Source organism: Ornithorhynchus anatinus, chromosome 5, assembly GCF_004115215.2.
Source record: "Ornithorhynchus anatinus isolate Pmale09 chromosome 5, mOrnAna1.pri.v4, whole genome shotgun sequence".
Classification (NCBI taxonomy): Eukaryota; Metazoa; Chordata; class Mammalia; order Monotremata; family Ornithorhynchidae; genus Ornithorhynchus; species Ornithorhynchus anatinus.
The window spans coordinates 103784500-103805091 of record NC_041732.1 but is presented as its reverse complement, the minus strand read 5'-3'; positions in this window follow the sequence as shown (position 1 = coordinate 103805091).

Here is a 20592-nt window from a genome sequence, read left to right as displayed (position 1 = left end):
ACGATTATCCTTATTATTATTATTGTTATCATCATCATTACCGGGGAGGACAGATAAGTGCACAGTAGAGGATGATCCGACCCCAAGAAAAACCAATAAAATTCAGCAATCGAAAACATCAACAATAAAAATAATAATAATTGTGTTCATTTTTGAAGCACTTACTATGGGCTAAACACCATAATAATAATTATGGTATTTGTTAAGCGCTTACTATGTGCAAAGCACTGTGCTAAGCGCTGGATACTAAGTGTCTTACTAAGTTTGGCCTAGTGGAAAGAGACTGGAAGTCAGGGAAACTATGTTCTAATCCTTGCCACATCACTTGTCCGCTGTGTGAAGTCTGGACCGGAGTGGGGGGAGACGGGAGGCTGGGAACTCGGCGAGGAGGTCGATGCAGGAGTCAAGGAGAAATAGGTTAAGTTCATTCATTCAAAAGTATTTACTGAGCGTTTACTATGCGCAGAGCACTGTACTAAGCGCTTGGAATGTACAAATGGGTAACAGATAGAGACAGTCGCTGCCCTTCGACGGGCTTACGGTCTAATCGGAGGAGAAGTGCTTGGATCAGCGCGGTAGCAATTTGGATGGAGAGGAAAGGGTGGATTTTAGCAAGGGTGTGAAGGTCGAACCTCTCCGTTTCAGTGATGGATCGAATACGTGGATTGAAGGAGAGCCGCGAGTCAAAGTTAACGCCAAGGTTATGGGCTCGTGAGACGGGAAAGGCGGTGGTGCCGTCTACGGTGATGGGAAAGTCACGGGGAGGACGGGGTTTGGGAAGGAAGACGAGGAGCTCTCTTTCGGGCAGGTTGAGCCTGAGGTGAAGGGAGGACATCCAAGGAGAGATGTCTTGAAGGCCGGAGGAGATGCGAGACTGCAGAGGGGGAGAGAGATCGGGGCTGGAGATGGAGATTTGGGAATCGTATGCTTAGAAGGGGTTAGTTGAGGCCGTGGGAGCGGATGATTTCTCCGAGAGAGCGGGTGGAGGTGGAGAAGAGAAGGGGACCCAGAACTGAAGCTTGAGGGACCCCCAGGGTTAAAGGTAAAATGTCTTAAAAGTAAAATTCCTTTCCGAGGACCGTTACCGGTAGATAGATTAGAGCTAGGCGGTAGACCTTGGAGAAGCAGCGTTGCGTAGTGGCTACAGCCCGGCCTGGGAGTGAGAAGGTCATGAGTTCTAATTCCACCTCCTTCACTTGTCTGCTATGTGACCTTGGATCAGTCACTTCACTTCTCTGGGCCTCAGTGACCTCATCTGTAAAACGGGGATGGAGACCGTGAGCCCCATCCGGGAGAGGGACGGTGTCCATCCTGATTTGCTTGTAACCACTGTAGAGCCTGGCACATAGTAAGTGCTTAATAAATATCATTTTTATTATTAGACTGTAAACTCTTGAGCGGAGAATGTGTCCGTTCTATTGTACTCTCCCAAGCGCTTAGTATAGTGCTCTGCACACAGTAAATACTCAATAAATAGGATTGACTGAATAGTTCCAAAGGAGTGGAAGGATCAGCACTTAGAAGAGTAACAACGCTTAGCACAGAGTGAGAGCTTAACAAATGCCATCATTATCATTATTTAGCATGTGAACCCGGAAAAAGCAGCTGTGGTCACCCATAAAACAAGTGGAGGGGTGGGATTAGAACCCATGACCTTCTGACTCTCGGGCCCCGGCTCTAGCCACTACACTATCTTGCTTTTCCAAACCAGTGGCCAGATGATATCCTCTATTTAATGATATTTGTTAAGTGCTTACTACGTACGAGACACTGTACTAAGTCTTGCCTAATGCCGTCGAGTCATTCGTTCATTCATTCAATAGTATTTATTGAGGGCTTACAATGTGCAGAGCACTGGACTAAGCGCTTGGAATGGACAAATCGGCAACAGATGGAGACAGTCCCTGCCCAGTGACGGGCTTACAGTCTAATCGGGGGAGTCATCTTCGACCCATAGCGATGTTATGGACGCACGTCTCCCAGAAGGCCCCGCTCTCCATCCGCAATCGCTCCAGTAATGGATCCGTAGAGTTTTCTTTGGAAAAATCCAAGCAGTGGTTGACGATTGCCTCCTTCCGCGCGGTCAACTTGAGTCTTCGCCCTTGAGTCCTTCCCAGGTGGCCGCTGCCCAGCACAGGGCAGTTTCGTCTTGTAGCCGCCGGCCTGCCCCCGCTAGCCAAGCTGGGAACGGACCGGCCGGGCCTCCGCTTCACTCTCCCTCCCGTAGCCGGGACCGCTGGAGGCCTGGAAACTCTCCAGGTGCCACCCCGAGAGGGGACTGTACTAAGTGCTGAGATAGATCCAAGATAATCAGCTTGGACACCTTCCAAATCCAACTTGGGGCTCACAGTCGTCACCCTGGTTTTACAGTTGGGGAAACTGAGGCCCAGAGAAGTGAAGCAACTTGACCGAGGTCACAGAGCAAGCACGTGGCAGAGCCAGGATGAGAACCCAGGTCCTCTGACTCCCGGGCACAGGCTCTTTCCACTAGGCCACGCTGCTTCACATAACAGCTGCTTCTCCTTTGGAAGGAAACCCCAAACCAGCTCCCACCATTTGGCTCAGCGTCACTTCAATTTAGGATTAAAAAAAAATGGTTCAGACCATTCATTCATTCAGTCATGTTTATTGAGCCCTTACTGTGTGCAAAGCACTGTATTAAGCACTTGGGAGAGCACAACGTACACCACCCAGACACATTCTCCCCACAACGAGTTCCCGATCTTAGTTGCAGCAAGACCACGAGCTTTGGAGTCAGAGGATGTGGATTCTAATCCCGGCTTCGCCACCTGTCTGCTGTGTGACTTTGGGCAAGCCACTTCACTTCTTTTTGCCTCAGTTCCTTCATCTCTAAAATCAAGACTGTGAGCCCACCGTGGGACAACCTGATCACCTTGTATCTACCCCACCGCTTAGAACAGTGCTTGGCACGTAGGAAGCACTTAACAAATGTGACTGTGGGCAAGTCACTTCGCTTCTCTGTGCCTCAGTGACCTCATCTGTAAAATGGGGATTAACTGTGAGCCTCACGTGGGATAACCTGACTACCCCCTATCTAACCCAGCGCTTAGAACAGTGCTCTGCACATAGTAAGCGCTTAACAAATACAAAACAAACATCATCATTATTGTTAACATCAATTGTTCTTGCCGTCTTGCTATTCTTGTCTTCTCTGGCCACGACCTCCTCCTCCACCCAGGCAGGAGGAATCCGTGGAAGTGGGAAGACGAGAAGATGCTCTTGGCGTCTCCCTCCTCCATGACGGAAATCAAAACCCCCAAGCCCAGGAGGCCCGGGGGACCCAGGAGGCCCGGGAGACGGTCATTGATCGATTGACTGATTGAGAGTCAACTTGTTGTGGGCAGGAAATGTGTCTCTACCAACTCTGTCTTAAAGTACTCTTCCAGGCGCTTAGTACAGAGATGCAGCGTGGCTCAATAGAAAGAGCCCGAGCTGGGGAGTCAGAGGTCATGGGTTCTAATCCCGGCTCCGCCGCTTGTCAGCTGTGTGTCTTTGGGCAAGTCACTTAACTTCTCTGTGCCTCAGTGACCTCAACTGTAAATTAGGGATTAAGACTGTGAGCCCCACATGGGACAACCTCATTACCCCGTATATACCCCAGTGCTTAAAACAGTGCTCTGCACATAGTAAGCACTTAACAAATACCAATATTATTATTATTATTATTATAGTCCTCTTCCTGCCACTCTTTGGTGCTCACAACCCCACTGGGGTCTATCTCATCCTGGTACTTTGTAAACAAATAATAATAATAATAATGGTATTCGTTAAGTGCTTACTATGTGCCAAGCACTGTTCTAAGCACTGGGGGGGAATACAAGCAAATCGGGCCGGACACAGTCCCTGTCCCATATGGGACTCACAGTCTTAATATATTATGTGCCAAGCACTGTTCTAAGCACGGAGGAAGCAGCGTGGTTTAGCGGAAAGAACCCCAGCTTGGGAATCAGAGGTCGTGGGTTCTAATCCCGGCTTTGCCACCTGTCAGCTGTGTGACCTTGGACAAGTCACTTCACTTCTAGCATGGCTCAGTGGAAAAAGCACAGGCTTTGGAGTCAGAGGTCGTGGGTTCAAACCCGGCTCGGCCATTTGTCAGCTGTGTGACTTTGGGCAAGTCACTTAACTTCTCGGTGCCTCAGTTACCTCATCTGTAAAATGGGGATTAAGACTGTGAGCCCCACGTGGGACAACCTGATTCCCTTGTGTCTATCCCAGCGCTTAGAACAGTTCTCGGCACATAGTAAGCGCTTAACAAATACCAACATTATTATTATTCTCTGGGCCTCAGTTACCTCATCTGTAAAATGGGGATGGAGACGGTGAGCCCCATGTGGGACAACTTGATTACCTTGTATCAACCCCAGTGCTTAGAGCAGTGCTTCACACATAGTATGCGTTTAACAAATACCATCATCATCATCACTGGGGTGGATACAAGCAAATCGGGCCGGACACAGTCCCCGTCCCACATGGGGCTCACAATCTTAATATATTTTGTGCCAAGCACCGTTCTAGGCACTGGGGTAGGTACAAGATCATCAGGTCTCACGCGGGGCTCACAGTCGGAGGAGGAGGGAGAAAAGGAATTGAATCCCCATTTGGCAGATGAGGGAACTGAGGCCCAGAGAAGTGAAGCGACTTGCCCAGGGTCACCCAGCAGACAAGGGCAAAGCCGGGATTAGAACCCGGGCCCTCCGACCCTTTCAACTAGGCTACGCCGCTCCTCCAAGGGGTCTCCTTCTCCGACCCAAACTGCTGATGGGAGAGCGGGGAAAGAGGGCACTGGGGAAAATGGAAACGGATCCTCCGATTCTCCTCCCACAGGTAATGAGTGACTAGTGGAATTCCCCTTTCGCTAATCTTTCTTTTGTGGCTAGAGCGGGATGAATACGTGCATTGATTTCACCCAGTGCACAATCAACCCTTGTACCGAGAGAGAGACGGGAACAGAGACGGACACAGAGACAGAGAGAGCTTCTCTCCTTGAGTAGATTCCTACCTCTTCCTTCCTTTCATCTCTACCATCTATCAAGACAGAAAGGAAGCCGGAGGCCCTTTGATCGTTAATTGAGGAGCCGAGGCTCCCTCATCCCAAAAAGGCAACGGTGGGGTTTGGGATAGGATCCAGGCCCTCCGGTTCTCTTCCCTTCATCTGAGCTTCCCGGGGTGACTCTATTTTTATGGATTTGCAGTATTGGGGAAGGATTTGCTCTGGGCCAAGCAGAGTGTTAAATGCTGGGATAGAGAAGCAGCGAGGCCTAGTGGATAGAGTCAGAAGGACCTGGGTTCTCACCCTGGCTCCGTCACCTTTCATTCATTGATTCATTCAGTCGTGTTTATCGAGCGCTTCCTGTGTACAGAGCACTGTACTAAGCGCTTGGAAAGTACAATTCAGCAAAAAAAAAAGACCATTCATTCATTCAATAGTATTTACTGAGCGCTCACTATGTGCAGAGCACTGTACTAAGCGCTTGGAACGAACAAGTCGGCAACAGATAGAGACGGTCCCTGCCGTTTGACGGGCTTACGGTCTGATCGGGGGAGACGGACAGACGAGAACAATGGCGATAAATAGAGTCAAGGGGAAGAACATCTCGTAAAAACAATGGCAACTAAATAGAATCAAGACAATTCCTGCCTACAATGGGCTCAGAAGAGAGGGGGAGACAGACAGCAAAACAATAATAATAATAATAACAACAATGTTGGTGTTTGTTAAGCGCTTACTATGTGCAGAGCACTGTTCTAAGCGCTGGGGGAGATACAGGGTCATCAGATTGTCCCACATGGGCTCAGAGTCTTAATCCCCATTTTACAGATGAGGTAACAGAGTCACAGAGAAGTTAACAACAACAATGTTGGCATTTGTTAACCGCTTACTATGTGCAAAGCACTGTTATAAGCCCTGGGGAGGATACAAGGTGATCAGGTTGTCCACGTGGGGCTCACAGTCTTTAAGCCGCATTTTACAGATGAGGGAACTGAGGCACAGAGAAGTGACTTGCCCACAGTCACACAGCTGACAAGCAGCGGAGCAGGGATTTGAACCCATGTCCTCTGACTCCCCAGTCCGTGCTCTTTCCACTGAGCCACGCTGCTTCTCTAAATGACTTGCCCACAGTCACCCAGCTGACAAGTGTCAGAGCCGACATTCGAACCCATGACCTCTGACTCCCGAGCCCGGGCTCTTTCCACTGAGCCACGCTGCTTGTCTGTAAGTAAACAGGCATCAGTAGCATCAATATACCTGCCTGCTGTGTGACCCTGGGCAAGTCACTTTGCTTCTCTGGGCCTCAGTAACCTCATCTGGGAAATGGAGGTTGAGAGAGTGAGCTCCGTGTGGAAAAGACTGTGTCCAACCTGATTAATTTGTCTCTACCCCAGCACTTAGAACAGTGCTTGGCACATAAAAGCGCTTAACAAGTATCATAATTATAACATGGGGGGAAGGGAACGTGTCTGTTTATATAGTAGATTCTCCCACGCACTTAGTAGAGTGCTCTGCACTCAAGTAGCGCTCAATAAATATGACTGACTGAATGAATATGACTATTAACTTCTCTTTGCCTCAGTTCCCTCATCTGTAAAATGGGGATTAAGACTTTGAGCCTCATGTGGGACAAATTGTGTGCAGCCCAATTTGCTTGTAACCATCCCAGCGCTTATAACAGTGCCTGGTACATAATAAGTGCTTAACAAAAATACTACAATTGTTGTTTTTATTATTATTATTCCACAGTCTCTGGAATAATAATAATCAGAGCATTTTGTTAAGGACTTACTATGGGTCGAACACTGAACTAAGCCCTGGGATAGATACAGAGAAGCAGCGCGGTCTAGGGGAAAACCCTGAACCTGGGCCTCAGAGGACCTGGGTTCGAATCCCAGCTTGGCCTCCTGCCCGCTTTGGGAGCTTGGGCAAATCACTTAACTTCTCTGTCCCTCCATTCAATTCCTGTTTTCTTCCTCCTTTTGACTAAGAACCCCATGCAGGCCCTGATTATTTTGTAATCATTCAATAGTATTTATTGAGCGCTTACTATGTGCAGAGCACCCAGGGCTTAGTACAATAAAAAACAAAAACAGAGCTCGTTTTTGCAGCTGGGGACTGAGGGGTTTCACTCCAAGATTACTAATAATAATAATGACAGTAATAATAATTGTGGTATTTGTTAAACGCTTACTACGTGCCAGGAGCTGTACTAAATGCCAGGGTGGCTACAAGCAAGTCAGGTTGGACACAGTTCCTGTCCCACCTGGGGCTCCCAGTCTTCATCCCCATTTTCCAAAGGAGGGAACCGAGGCCCAGAGAAGTGAAGCGACTCGCCCAAGGTTTCCCGGTGACAAGTGGCAGAGCCGGGATTAGAACTCAAATCCTTCAGGCCCTAGCCACTAGGCCACGCGGCTTCGGCCGGCCCCTGATGCCAATGTTAGGGCTCTGGGGTAAGCAACTCCTCTTAAATCTCCGCTGCTCGAGATGCCGCCGATCTGCTTCGCTTCCCACAGCCCACCACGGCCCGGATTGCTCGCCGCCCCTGCTGCCACGAAAATAATAATAATGATGGTATTTGTTAAGCGTTTACTATGTACCAGGTGCTGAACTAAGCGCTGGGAGAGACACAAATAAATCAGTTTGGACAAAGTCTCTGTCCCACATGGGGCTCACAGTCTTCATCCCCACTTTGCAGATGAAGGAACTGAGTCAGAGAGAAGGGAAGTGACTGGTATTTGTTAAGCGTTTATTATGTGCCAAGCACTGTTCTAAGCATGGAGGGGGATACAAGGTGATCAGATTGTCCCCCGTGGAGCTCCCAGTCTTCATCCCCATTTTCCAGATGAGGGAACTGCGGCCCAGAGAAGTGAAGTGGCGTGCACAAGGTCACCCAGGAGACAAGTGGCGGAGCTAGGATTAGAACCCAGGTCCTTCTGACACGGAGGCCTGGGCTCTACCCATTAGACCACCCTGCTTCTCTACGTCTCCCAGATTCCCACTGTTTCCCAGAATGTTCGCCGCAATAACCACTGCCCAAAACGTCCAGCTTCCTGCCACCCCGGCCCAGAATGCTGACCCCGAGACTGAGCCCCCCCTCTTTCCCTCTGCTCTTCCTCCTCTCCCCATCCCCCCTTCTCTCTCCCTCTGTTCTTCCCCCTACCCCTCAGCACGGTGCATATTTCTATATATTATTTATTACCCTATTTATTTTGTTAATGAAGTGTACATCTCCTTGATTCTATTTATTTCCACGATGTTGCCTTGTCTTGTTTTGTTCTGTTTTGTTTTCCTGTCTGTCTCCCCTGTTTAGACCGTGAGCCCGTCGTTGGGCAGGGATGGTCTCTATCTGTTGCCCAATTGTACATTCCAAGCGCTTAGTCCAGTGTTTTGCACATAGTAAGCGCTCAATAAATACCACTGAATGAAGCAGCCCTCTTTCTTCTACAGCCGCCCCCCCAGCACCTGCATTTTGACTGGTGCATGGGTTCAGAAGGTGACGGGTACTATTAATTGTCTGCCGGGTGACCTTGGATGAGTCACTTCATTTCTCAAGAAGCAGCGGGGCTCAGTGGAAAGAGCTCAGGCTTGGGAGTCAGAGGTCGTGGGTTCTAATTCCGGCTCTGCCCCTTGTCGGCCGTCCTTGTCCGCTGGGTGACTCTGAGCAAGTCACTTCACTCCTCTGGGCCACAGTGACCTCCTCTGCAAAATGGGGATTAAGGCTGTGAGCCCCACATGGGACAACCTAGGTCTGAGCACTTAGAGTGAGCGCTTAACAAATACCATCGTTATTATTATTGTTGTTATTATTATTATTGTTATTATTACTCCCTGGGCCTTAGTTTTCTTATCTTTAAAAGGGGAATTGAGAACGGGAGCCCCACATACTAATAATGATGGTGTTTCTTAAGCACTTAGTATGTACCAAGCACTGTACTAAGCACTGGGATAAAAACAAGGTAATCAGGTTGTCCCACATGGGGCTCACAGTCTTTATCCCCATTTTTTACAGCTGATGATGATAGAGAAGCAGCATGGCTCAGTGGAAAGAGCCCGGGCTTGGGAGTCAGAGGTCATGAGTTTGAATCCCAGCTCTGCCACTTGTCACCTGTGTGACTGTGGGTGAGTCACTTTACTTCTCTGGGCCTCAGTTCCCTCCTCTGTAAAATGGGGATTAAGACTGTGAGCCCCACGTGGGACAACCTGATTCCCCTGTGTCTCCCCCAGCGCTTAGAACAGTGCTCTGCACATAGTACGCACTTAACAAATACCAACATTATTATTATTATTATCTGTAAAAGGGGGATTGAGAACGGGACCCCCACATACTAATAATGATGGTGTTTGTTAAGTGCTTACTATGTACCAAGCACTGTACTAAGCACTGGGATAGATACAAGGTAATCAGGTTGTCCCACATGGGGCTCACAGTCTTTATCCCCATTTTTTACAGCTGATGATGGTATTTGTTCAGCGCTTACTATGTGCAAAGCACTGTTCTTAGCGCTGGAGAGGATATAAGGTGATCAGGTTGTCCCACGTGGGGCTCCCAGTCTTCATCCCCATTATCCAGATGAGGGAACTGAGGCCCAGAGAAGTGAAATGGCTTGCCCAAGATCACACAGGCAGACAGGTGATGGAGCCGGGACTGTGTCCAACCCGTTTGGCTGGGATCCAGTACAGTGCCTGCTACATAGTAAACGCTTAACAAATACAACACTTGTCATTATAGACTCCTAGCTACCAGCCCGCCTTGGACAGTGCTTTCCTTGGCTTTTCCCCAGAGGTACCTGGAATCCAGGAATTTTATCCACGAATTATCGAATCGTACATTGCAAGCGCTTAGTACGCTGCCCTGCATAGAGTAAGTGCTCAATAAATACTGTTGAGTGAATGAATGAATCCAGGAGGGTTTTGAGTCTGGATAGAGCTGTGACCTGGAGGGTTGAAAGGGAGACTGTATTACCATCCTCCTGGAGAGGTCATAATAATAATGCTAATAATAATAATGATGATGGTATTTGGTAAGTGCCTACTATGTCTCAAGCGAGGTTCTAAGTGCTGAAGTAGATACAAATTAATCCCTGTCTCATATAATAATAATAATAATAATAATAATGCCATTTGTTAAGCGCTTACTATGTGCCAAGCGCTGTTCTAAGCACTAGGGAGAAAATAGGTTGGTATTTGTTAAGCACTTACTATGCGCTGAGCACTGTTCTAAGCGCTGGGATAGCTACGAGGTTATTAGGTCGTCCCACGTGGGGCTCACAGTCTTCATCCCCATTTTACAGAGGAGGTCACTGAGGCACAGAGAAGTGAAGTGACTTGCCCAAAGTCACACAGCTGATAAGTGGGAGAGCCAGGATTAGAACCCACGACCACTAACTTCCAAGCCCGGGCTCTTTCGGCTAAGCCACGCTGCTTCTCAAGTTACAAGATACAAGGTAATGAGGTTGTCCCACGTGGGGCTCACAGTCTTCATCCTCATTTTACAGATGAGGGAACTGAGGCCCAGGGAACTGAAGTGGCTTGCCCCAGGTCACACAGCACACAAGTGGCAGAACGGGTATTACAACTCACAACCTCGTACTCCAAGCCCGGGCTCTTGCCACTAAGTCATGTTGCTTCTAATCCCCATTTTGCAGATGGGGTAACTGAGGCAGAGAGAAGCAAAGTCATTTGCCTAAGGTGACCTAGCAGGTAAGTGGCACAGCCAGGATTAGAACCCAGGACCTTCTGACTCCCGGGGCCTGAACTCTTCCACTAGGCCATGCTGCTTTATTCATTCATTCAATAGTATTTATTGAGCGCTTACTATGGGCAGAGCACTGAACTAAGCACTTGGAATGGACAAATCGGTGACAGAGACGGTCCCTGCCCTCTGACGGGCTCACGGTCTAATCGGGGGAGACGGAAGGACGAGAAAAATGGCAATAAATAGGCAATATTGACTGTATCCCAAGCATTAGCACCGTTCTAAGTGCTGCATAGTAATAACTGTGGTGTTTGTTAAGCACTTACTATGTGCCAGGTACTGTACTAACCACTGAGGTGCTTAGTACTGTACTAAGCAAAGCAGGTTGGACACAGTCCCTGTCCCACATAATAACAGAGAAACTTAGTGGAAAGAGCTCAGGCTTGGGAGTCGGAGGTTGTGGGTTCTAATCCCAGCTCTGCCACTTATCAACTGTGTGACTTTGGGCAGGTCAATTTAACCTCTCCGTGCCTCAGTGACCTCATCTGTCAAATGGGGATGAAGCCTGTGAGCCCCACGTGGGACGACCTCATTACCTGGTATCTATCCTTGTATCTAGAGAAGCAGCGTGGCTCAGTGGCAAGAGCCCGCGGTTGGGAGTCAGAGGTCACGGATTCTAATCCCGGCTTTGCCACTTGTCAGCTGTGTGACTGTGGACAAGTCACTTCACTTCTCTGGGCCTCAGTTCCCTCATCTGTAAAATGGGGATTAAGACTGTGCGCCTCACGTGGGACAACCTGATGACCCTGTATTTACCCCAGCGCTTAGAACAGTGCTCAGTATATAGTAAGTGCTTAACAAATACCAACATTATTTTTACCCCAAGGCTTAGAACAGTGCTTGGCACATAGTAAGCACTTAACAAATTCATTCATTCATTCAATGATATTTATTGGGCACTTACTGTGTGTAGAGCACTGTACTAAGCACTTGGAATGTACAACAGCAGCAGATCGAGACAATCCCTGCCCAACAACGGGCTCACAGTTAACATTATAATGATAAATAATAAGGATGATGGCATTTGTTAAGCACTTACTATTTATTCATTCATTCATTCAATCAATCGTATTTATTGAGTGCTTACTGTGTGCAAAGCACTGTACCAAGCACAGGGGCACTGCATTAATATCTGATTCCCCCTCTAGACAGCAACTCGTTGTGGGCACAGGAATGTGTCTGTTTCTTGTTCGATTGTCCTCTCCCCAGTGCTTAGCACAGGGCTTTGCAGTGCTTTAATATACTGTGGTCAATAAATATGAATGAATGAATGAATGAATGAATGAATAAAAAGCAGCTTGGCCTAGTGGAAAGAGCCCATGCCTGGGAGTGGCAGGATCTGGGTTCTAATCCCTCTCTGCCCCATTTCTGCTAGGTGACCTTGGGCTCTTCACTTCACTTCTCTGGGCCTTTGTTTCATCATCTGTAAAACAGGACTTACCCTAGGAAGCTGTGTGGTTCAGTGGAAAGAGGCCGGGCTTGGGAGTCAGAGGTCATGGGTTCTAATCCCAGCTCTGCCGCTTGTCATCTTGTGTGACTGGGGGTAAGTCACTTCACTTCTCTGTGCCTCAGTTCCCTCATCTGTAAAATGGGGATGAAGACTGTGAGCCCCATGTGGGACAACCTGCTCACATATATCTCTCCCAGCGCTTAGAACAGTGCTTTGCACATAGTAAGGGCTTAACAAATGCCATCATTATTATTAGTAGTAGTAGTAGTAGTATTATTCTCTCTGCTCAGTTCCCTCATCTGTGAATTGGGGATGGAGACTGTGAGCCCCTCGTGAGACAAGGACTGTGTCCAACCCAATTTGCTTGTATCCGCCTCAGCGCTCAGTACAGGGCCTGACACCTAGTAAGCGCTTAACAAATACCGTAATTATTCTAATCGGGAGCCCAGAGCTGGGGAACCCCAGCCCCCTGAGCTGCTTCCCCCCCCTCCACACTGTGAGCCCGTGGTGGGCAGGGATTGTCTCTCTTTATTGCTGTGTTGTACTTTCCAAGCGCTTAGTACACAGGAAGCGTTCAATCAATTGGAAGTTGAGAGCTCCCCTCCTCCAGGAGGCCTTCCCAGACTGAGCCCCCCTTTCCCTCTGCTCCCCCTCCCCCCCAGCCTCTGCTCTTCCCCCTTCCCCTCCCCTCAGCACTGTGCTCCTTTGTATAGATTATTTATTACCCTATTTATTTTGTTAATGAGGTGTATATCTCCATGATTCTATTTATCTGGATGATGTGGTCTGGTTTTTATTGTGTTCTGTTTTGTTTTGCCGTCTGTCTCCCACTATTAGACTGTGAGCCCGTCGTTGGGCAGGAATTGTCTTTCTCTGTGGCCCAACTGTCCATTCCAAGCGGTTAGTCCAGTGCTCTGCACATAGTCAGCGCTCAATAAATACCATTGAATGAATGAATTTGTTAAGTGCTTACATTGTGCCAAGCACTGTTCTAAGCCCTGGAGAAGATACAAGGTCATCAGGTTGTCCCACGTGGGGCTCAGAGGCTTCATCCCCATTTGACAGATGAGGTCACTGAGGCACGGAGAGGTTAAGTTGACCTGCCCAAAGTCACACAGTTGCTAAGGGGCAGAGTAATAAATATAAAATTTATATATTTATAATATATAAATACATAGTAATAAATACTACTGAATGAATGAATCAGTCAGTAGTCACACAGTTGATAAGGGGCAGAGTAATAAATATAAAATTTATATATTTATAATTTATAAATAAATAGTAATAAATACTACTGAATGAATGAATGAATCAATCAATAGGATGGAATGAGTGAATGACTGAAGGGGGCGGGGCCCGGACCGGCCGGGTCCCTGCAGTGCCTCTCTTGGCCAGGCGGGGGCAGCACCCACCCAAGGAGGGGGGAGGGGGAGGTCCGCCGCTCCTGCGGTTCCTCTCTTGGCCACAAGGGGGCAGCACTATCCCGCCGGAGAGGAGCGCGGGGGCGAGAGTGAGGTCTGCGGCTCCTGCAACGCCTCCTTTTGGCCGCCAGGGGCCAGCACCGTCCCCCGGAGGGGAGCAGGGAGCGGCGGGTGGGGGAGGTCCGCGGCTCCTGCAGAGCCTCCTATTGGCCGCCAGGGGGCAGCACCGCCTCCCGGAGGAGAGCGGGGAGGGGTGAGAGAGGTCCGCCTCTCCTGCAGTGCCTTGCTTAGCCGCCAAGGGGCAGCACCATCCCCCAGAGGGGCACGAGGGAGGGGTGAGGTCCGCTGCTCCTGCAGTGCCTCCGTTTGGCCGCCAGGAGGCAGCACTTTCCCCCCGGAGGGGGAGCGGAGGGTGGGTGAATGAGGTCAGCGGCTCCTGCAGTGCCCCTCTTGGCCATCAAGGGGCAGCACCGCCGTCGGAAAAGAAGCCGGGAGCGCGGGGTGAGTGTGGTCCGCGGCTCCTGCACCTCCTGGTCTGGACCGCCAGGGGGCAGCACCGAACCCCGGAGGGGAGCGGGGAGCGGCGGGTGAGGGAGGTCCGCCGCTCCTGCAGCGCCTCCGATTGGCCGCCAGGCGGCAGCAACCGCCCTCGGAAATCATCATTTGTGGTATTTGTTAAGCGCCTACTATGTGCCCAGCACTGTTCTAATCGCTGGGGGAGATTCAAACTAATGATTTTATTGCCATTGTTCTTGTCTGTCCGTCTCCCCCGATTAGACTGTAAGCCCGTCAAACGGCAGGGACTGTCTCTATCTGTTGCCGACTTGTTCATCCCAAGCGCTTAGTACAGTGCTCTGCACATAGTAAGCGCTCAATAAATACTATTGAATGATGGTGATGATGGTGTTTGTTAAGCGCTCACTATGTGCAAAGCACTGTTCTAAGCGCTGGGGAGATCCAAAGTGATCGGGTCGTCCCACGTGGGGCTCCCAGTCTTCACCCCCATTTTCCAGATGAGGTCACTGAGGCCCAGAGAAAAAAAATGTTGGTATTTGTTAAGCGCTTACTATGTGCAGAGCACTGTTCTAAGCTATGGGGGGATCCAAGGTGATCGGGTCGTCCCACGTGGGGCTCCCAGTCTTCACTCCCATTTGGCAGATGAGGTCACTGAGGCCCAGAGAAGTGAAGGGACTTGCCCAAAGTCACACAGCTGACAAATGGAGGAGCCGGGATTAGAACCCACGACCTCTGACTCCCAAGGGGAGGCGAGCTCGTGAGTGAGGCCCGCAGCTCCTGCAGCCCTTCCACTTTCTTTCATTCGTGCATTCATTGTCATATTTATTGAGCACTTCGTGCAGAGCCCTGTACTGGGCGCTTGGAAGAATTGACATTATTTATCATATAATCGTTTCCGATTCCTAGCGACTCCATGGATGTACTTTCTCCAGAACGTCCTGTCCTCTGCCATCACAATGTTGGTATTTGTTAAGCATTTACTATGTGCAGAGCACTGTTCTGAGCACTGGGGGAGATACAGGGTCATCAGGTCATACCACGTGAGGCTCACAGTTAATCCCCATTTTACAGATGAGGTCACTGAGGCACAGAGAAATGAAGTGACTTGCCCACAGTCACACAGCTGACAAGTGGCAGAGCTGGGATTTGAACCCATGACCTCTGACTCCCAAGCCCGGGCTCTTTCCACGGAGCCACGCTGCATCATCCGTCACCTGGCTAACGGTTCTTCTGTTATGGTTGTTATGGTCGCTTTCCATTTAGCTGCCGGGCTGCCTCTTCCTCGTGTTCCCTGGACTTTTCCTAGCATTAGCATCTTCTCTAGAGAATTCATTCATTCATTCAATAGTATTTATTGAGCGCTTACTATGTGCAAAGCACTGTACTAAGCCCTTGGAATGTATAATTGGGCAACAGATAGAGACCATCCCTGCCCAGTAACGGGTTCACAGTCTAAACGGGGGAGACAGGCAGCAAAGCAAAACAGAACAAAACAAAACAAGACATCATCCAGATGAATAGAATCATTGAGATATACACCTCATTAACAAAATTAATGGGGTAATAAATAATATACACAAATATACATAGTCCGGAGGGGAAGGGGAAAGAGCAGAGGGTGGAGAGGAGGGGAGGGGAAGCAGAGGGAAGGGGGGGCTCAGTGTGGGAAGGCCTCCTGGAGGAGGTGAGCCTTCAGTAGGGCTTTGAAGAGGGGAAGAGAGCGAGTTTGGCGGAGGTGAGGAGGGAAGGCGTTCCGGGACCGCGGGAGGACGTGGCTCGGGGGTCGACGGCGGGACGGGCGAGAACGGGGGACGGTGAGGAGGTGGGCGGCGGAGGAGCAGAGCGTGCGGGGTGGGCGGTGGAAAGAGAGAAGGGAGGAGAGGTGGGAAGGGGTGAGGTGATGGAGAGCCTCGAAGCCTAGAGTGAGGAGTTTCTGTTTGGAGCGGAGGTCGACAGGCAGCCACCGGAGTTGTTTAAGAAGGGGAGTGACAGGCCCAGATCATTTCTGCAGGAAGATGAGCCGGGCAGCGGAATGAAGAATAGACTGGAGTGGGGAGAGAGAGGAGGAAGGGAGATCCGAGAGGAGGCTGACACAATAATCCAGCCGGGATATTATGAGAGCTTGTACCAGCACGGTAGCCATTTGGACGGAGAGGAAAGGGCGGATCTTGGCGATAATATAAAGGTGAGACCGGCAGGCGTTGGTGACGGTGGGATGTGTGGGATGATTGAGAGAGACGAGTCAAGGACATCACCGAGGTTGTGGTCCTGCGAGACGGGAAGGATGTTCGTGCCGTCCACATGGCAGGGAAGTCAGGACAGGGCAGGGTTTGGGAGGGAAGATGAGGAGCTCAGTTTTAGACATGTTGAGTTTGAGGTGGTGGGCAGGCATCCAGATGGTGATGTCCTGGAGGCAGGAGGAGATGCCAGCCTGGAGGGAGGGAGAGAGAACAGGAGCGGAGATGTAGATTTGGGTGTCCTCTGCGTAGAGATGAGAGTTGAAGCCGTGGGAGCGAATGAGTTCACCAAGGGAGTAGGTATAGATGGAGAACAGAAGAGGACCAAGAACTGACCCTTGAGAAACCCCCACAGTTAGGAGATGGGAGGGAGAGGAAGATTAGGATGGAGGAGGAGCCGTTGGATTTGGCAAGAAGGAGGTCACGGGTGACCTTTGAGAGAGCAGTTTCAGTGGAGTGGAGGGGACGGAAGCCAGATCGGAGGGGGTCCAGGAGAGAGTTGGAGTTGAGAAATTCGAGGCAGCGAGTGTAGGTGACTCGTTCTAGGAGTTTGGAAAGGAAGGGTAGGAGGAAGAGAGGACAATAACTGGAAAGGACAGTGAGGTCATGAGAGGGTTTTTTTAGGATGGGGGAGACGTGGGCATGTTTGAAGGGAGAGGGGAAGAAGCCGTTAGAGAGTGAGTGCTTAAAGATGGAAGTTAAGGAGAGGAAGAGGGAAGGGCCAAGAGTTTTTAGAAGGTGAGCGGGAATGGGGTCCGAAGGACAGGTGGAGGGGGTGGCACTTGCGAGGAGGGGGGAGATCTCCTCTGTGGATACTGCAGGGAAGGATGGCAAAGTAGGGGAGAGCGTCAAGAGTGGGGTGATGGAGAAGGGGGAAGGGTGACTTTGGGGAGCTCAGACCTGATGGTGTTGATTTTCCTAATGAAGTAAGTGGTCAGATCGTTGGGGTTGAGGGATGGGGAAGGGATTTGTTTGGTTTGGGGGCAGGCCATGGTATTCCCGAAAGCCTTCTCCAGCACCACATCTCATTTGGGAGAGTATAGTGCAGCAATAAATGGACATATCCCCTGCCCACAGTGAGTTTACATTCTAGGTGGTGGGGGAGACAGACATGAATAGAAATAAATATTTGACAGATCTGTACATAAGCCGGTGTGGGGCTGGGAGGGGGGATGAAGAAAGAGAGCAAGTCAGGACGATGCAGGAAAGGAGTGGGAGAAGCAAAAAGGTGGGGTACTTAATCAGGGAAGGCCTCTTGGAGGAGATGGGCCTTCAATAAGGCGCATCTTATTGAAGTGCACTATAATAATGTTAATAATAATGTTGTTATTTGTTAAGCGCTTACTATGTGCCGAGCATTGTTCTAAGCGCTGGGGTAGACACAGGGGAATCAGGTCGTCCCACGTGGGGCTCACAGTCTTAATCCCCATTTTACAGATGAGGTAACTGAGGCACCGAGAAGTTAAGTGACTTGCCCAAAGTCACACAGCTGACAAGTGGTAGAACCGGGGTTCGAACCCATGACCTCTGACTCCAAAGCCCGTGCTCTTTCCAGACTAGATGCACTTAGATACACAAGTGCACTTATGTGTATATGTACATATCTATAATTCCATTTATTTACATTAATGCCCTTGTTTTGTTGTTCTGAATTGGATATATATATATCTCTATTTCTATTTACTTATATTGATGCCTGTTTGTTTTGGATGTCTGCTTCCCCCCCTTCTAGACTGTGAACCTGTCGTTGGGTAGAGATTGTCACTATCTGTTGTTGAATTGTGTTTTCCAAGCGCTTAGTACAATGCTCTACGCACAGTAAGCGGTCAGTAAATGTGATTGAATGAATTTGCCTACTTTATTTCTCCCTTCCTCAGCCCCACAGCCCTATATCCGTAGACATCACGTACTTATTTACGTTAATATCGGTCTCCCCCTCTAGATTGTAACCTCATTGGAGGCGAGAAACGTGTCTACCAATTCTGTTCTAGTGTTCTCTCACAAGCACTTAGCAGAGTACCCCGAATGGGCCTGGGAGTCAGAAGGATCTGGGTTCTAATCCCCTTCTGCCACAGGTAATAATAATAATGATAATGATGGTGTTTGTTAAGCTCTTGCTATGTGCCAAGCACTGTTCTAAGCTCTGGTGTAGATACAAGGTAATCAGGTTGTCCCACATGGGACTTCATCCCCATTTTCCCAGATGAGGGAACTGAGGCCCAGAGAAGTGAAGTGACTTGCCCAGAGTCACACAGCTGGGGTGGATACAAGTTAAACAGGTTGGACACAGTCCCTGTCCCACACGGGGCTCAAACTCTTTAATCCCCATTTTCCAGATGAGGTCACTGAGGCCCAGAGAAGTGAAGTGGTTTGTCCAAGGTCACACAGCAGACAAGCGGCGAAGCCGGGATTAGAACCCATGACCACTGATTCCTAACCCCGGGCTCTTGCCATTAAACTACCCTGCTGTGTGACCTTGGGCAAGTCACTTCACTTCTCTGTGCCTCAGTTTCCTCCTCTGTAAAATGGGGATTAACTGTGAGCCTCACGTGGGACAACCTGATGACCTTGTAGCGTGGCTCAGTGGAAAGAGCCCAGGCTTTGGAGTCAGAGGTCATGGGTTCGAATCCCAGGTCCACCACTTGTCAACTGTATGACTGTGGGCAAGTCACTTAATAACAATAATAATAATAATCATGTTGGTATTTGTTAAGTGCTTACTATGTGCAGAGCACTGTTCTAAGCGCTGGGGTAGACACAGGGGAATCAGGTTGTCCCACTTAACTTCTCTGTGCCTGTTACCTCATCTGTAAAATGGGGATGAAGACTGTGAGCCCCACGTGGGACAACCTGACTCCCGTGTCTACCCCAGCGCTTAGAACAGTGCTCTGCACATAGTAAGCGCTTAACAAATACCAACATGATTATTATTATTGTATCCCTCGCAGCGTTTAGAACAGTGCTTGGCACATAGTAAGCATTTAACAAGTACCAAGTAAGCTCTCAATAAAGATCACTGATTGATTGATTGATTGATTGATTGATTGATTGATTGATTGATTGATTGATTGATTAGAAGGGGGAGCGGTGGGCGAGGTCGGCGGCACTTGCAGCGTCCTCTCTGGCCGCACGGGGGCAGCACCGGCCCCTGGCGAAGGGCGGGAAGGGGGAGGGGGCGGGGCCACGGGCCGCGTGCGCCGAGAAGCGCGGCTGCGCAGTGGCCCGAACGGCTCGGGGAGGGAGCGGGACGGGAGAAACGCGGCTGCGCAGAGGCACGTGCGGGTGGAGGGCGGGGAAAGGGGGCGGGGCCAGGGGGTTCGCGCGGGAAAAAACGCGGCTGCGCAGTGATACCCGCGTTGCGAGAGGGGACGGGGCCGAACGTGGCTGCGCAGTGAAGCGAGGGACGCGAAGTGGCGGGGTTCAGTGGGAAGAACCCGGGCTTGGGAGTCAGAGGTCATGGGTTCGAATCCCAGCTCTGCCCCTTATCAGCTGCGTGACTGTGGGCAAGTCACTTCACTTCCCTGTGCCACAGTTCCCTCATGTGGAAAATGGGGATGAAGACTGGGAGCCTGATGACCCTGTGTCTACCCCAGCCCTTAGAACAGTGTTCTGCACATAGTAAGCGCTTAACAAATACCAACATTAATTAATAGTGCTGTGCACATAGTAAGCGCTTAGCAAATGCCATTACTATGAGGGGGCGGGAGGTCGGGCCAGGGGGCGGGGCTAAGGCTCCGCGCGGGAAGAACTGCGCCTGCGCAGTGACATCGTGAGCAGGGAGAGAAAGGGGCGGGGTGCGGCTGCGCAGTGGAGCCGATGACGTAAGAAGGGGGTGGGGCTAAAGGTCCGCGCAGTGACATCGTGAGCAGGGCGAGAAAGGGGCGGGGCCAAGGGGAGGAGTGCGGCTGCGCAGTGGCGCCGATGACGTAAGAAGGGGGCGGAGGGAGAAGGGGTGGGGCTAAAGGTCCGCGCAGTGACATCGTGAGCAGGGCGAGAAAGGGGCGGGGCCAAGGGGAGGAGTGCGGCTGCGCAGTGGCGCCGATGACGTTAAGGGGCGGGGAGAGAAGGGGGTGGGGCTAAGGGTCCGCGCGGGAAGGCACGCGGCTGCGCAGTGGCGCCGGCGAGGCGGGCGAACGGCGCCTGCGCAGTGCCAAGGGGGCGGGAAAGGGGCGGGACCGGGTGGGGGTGTGCGCGCATGC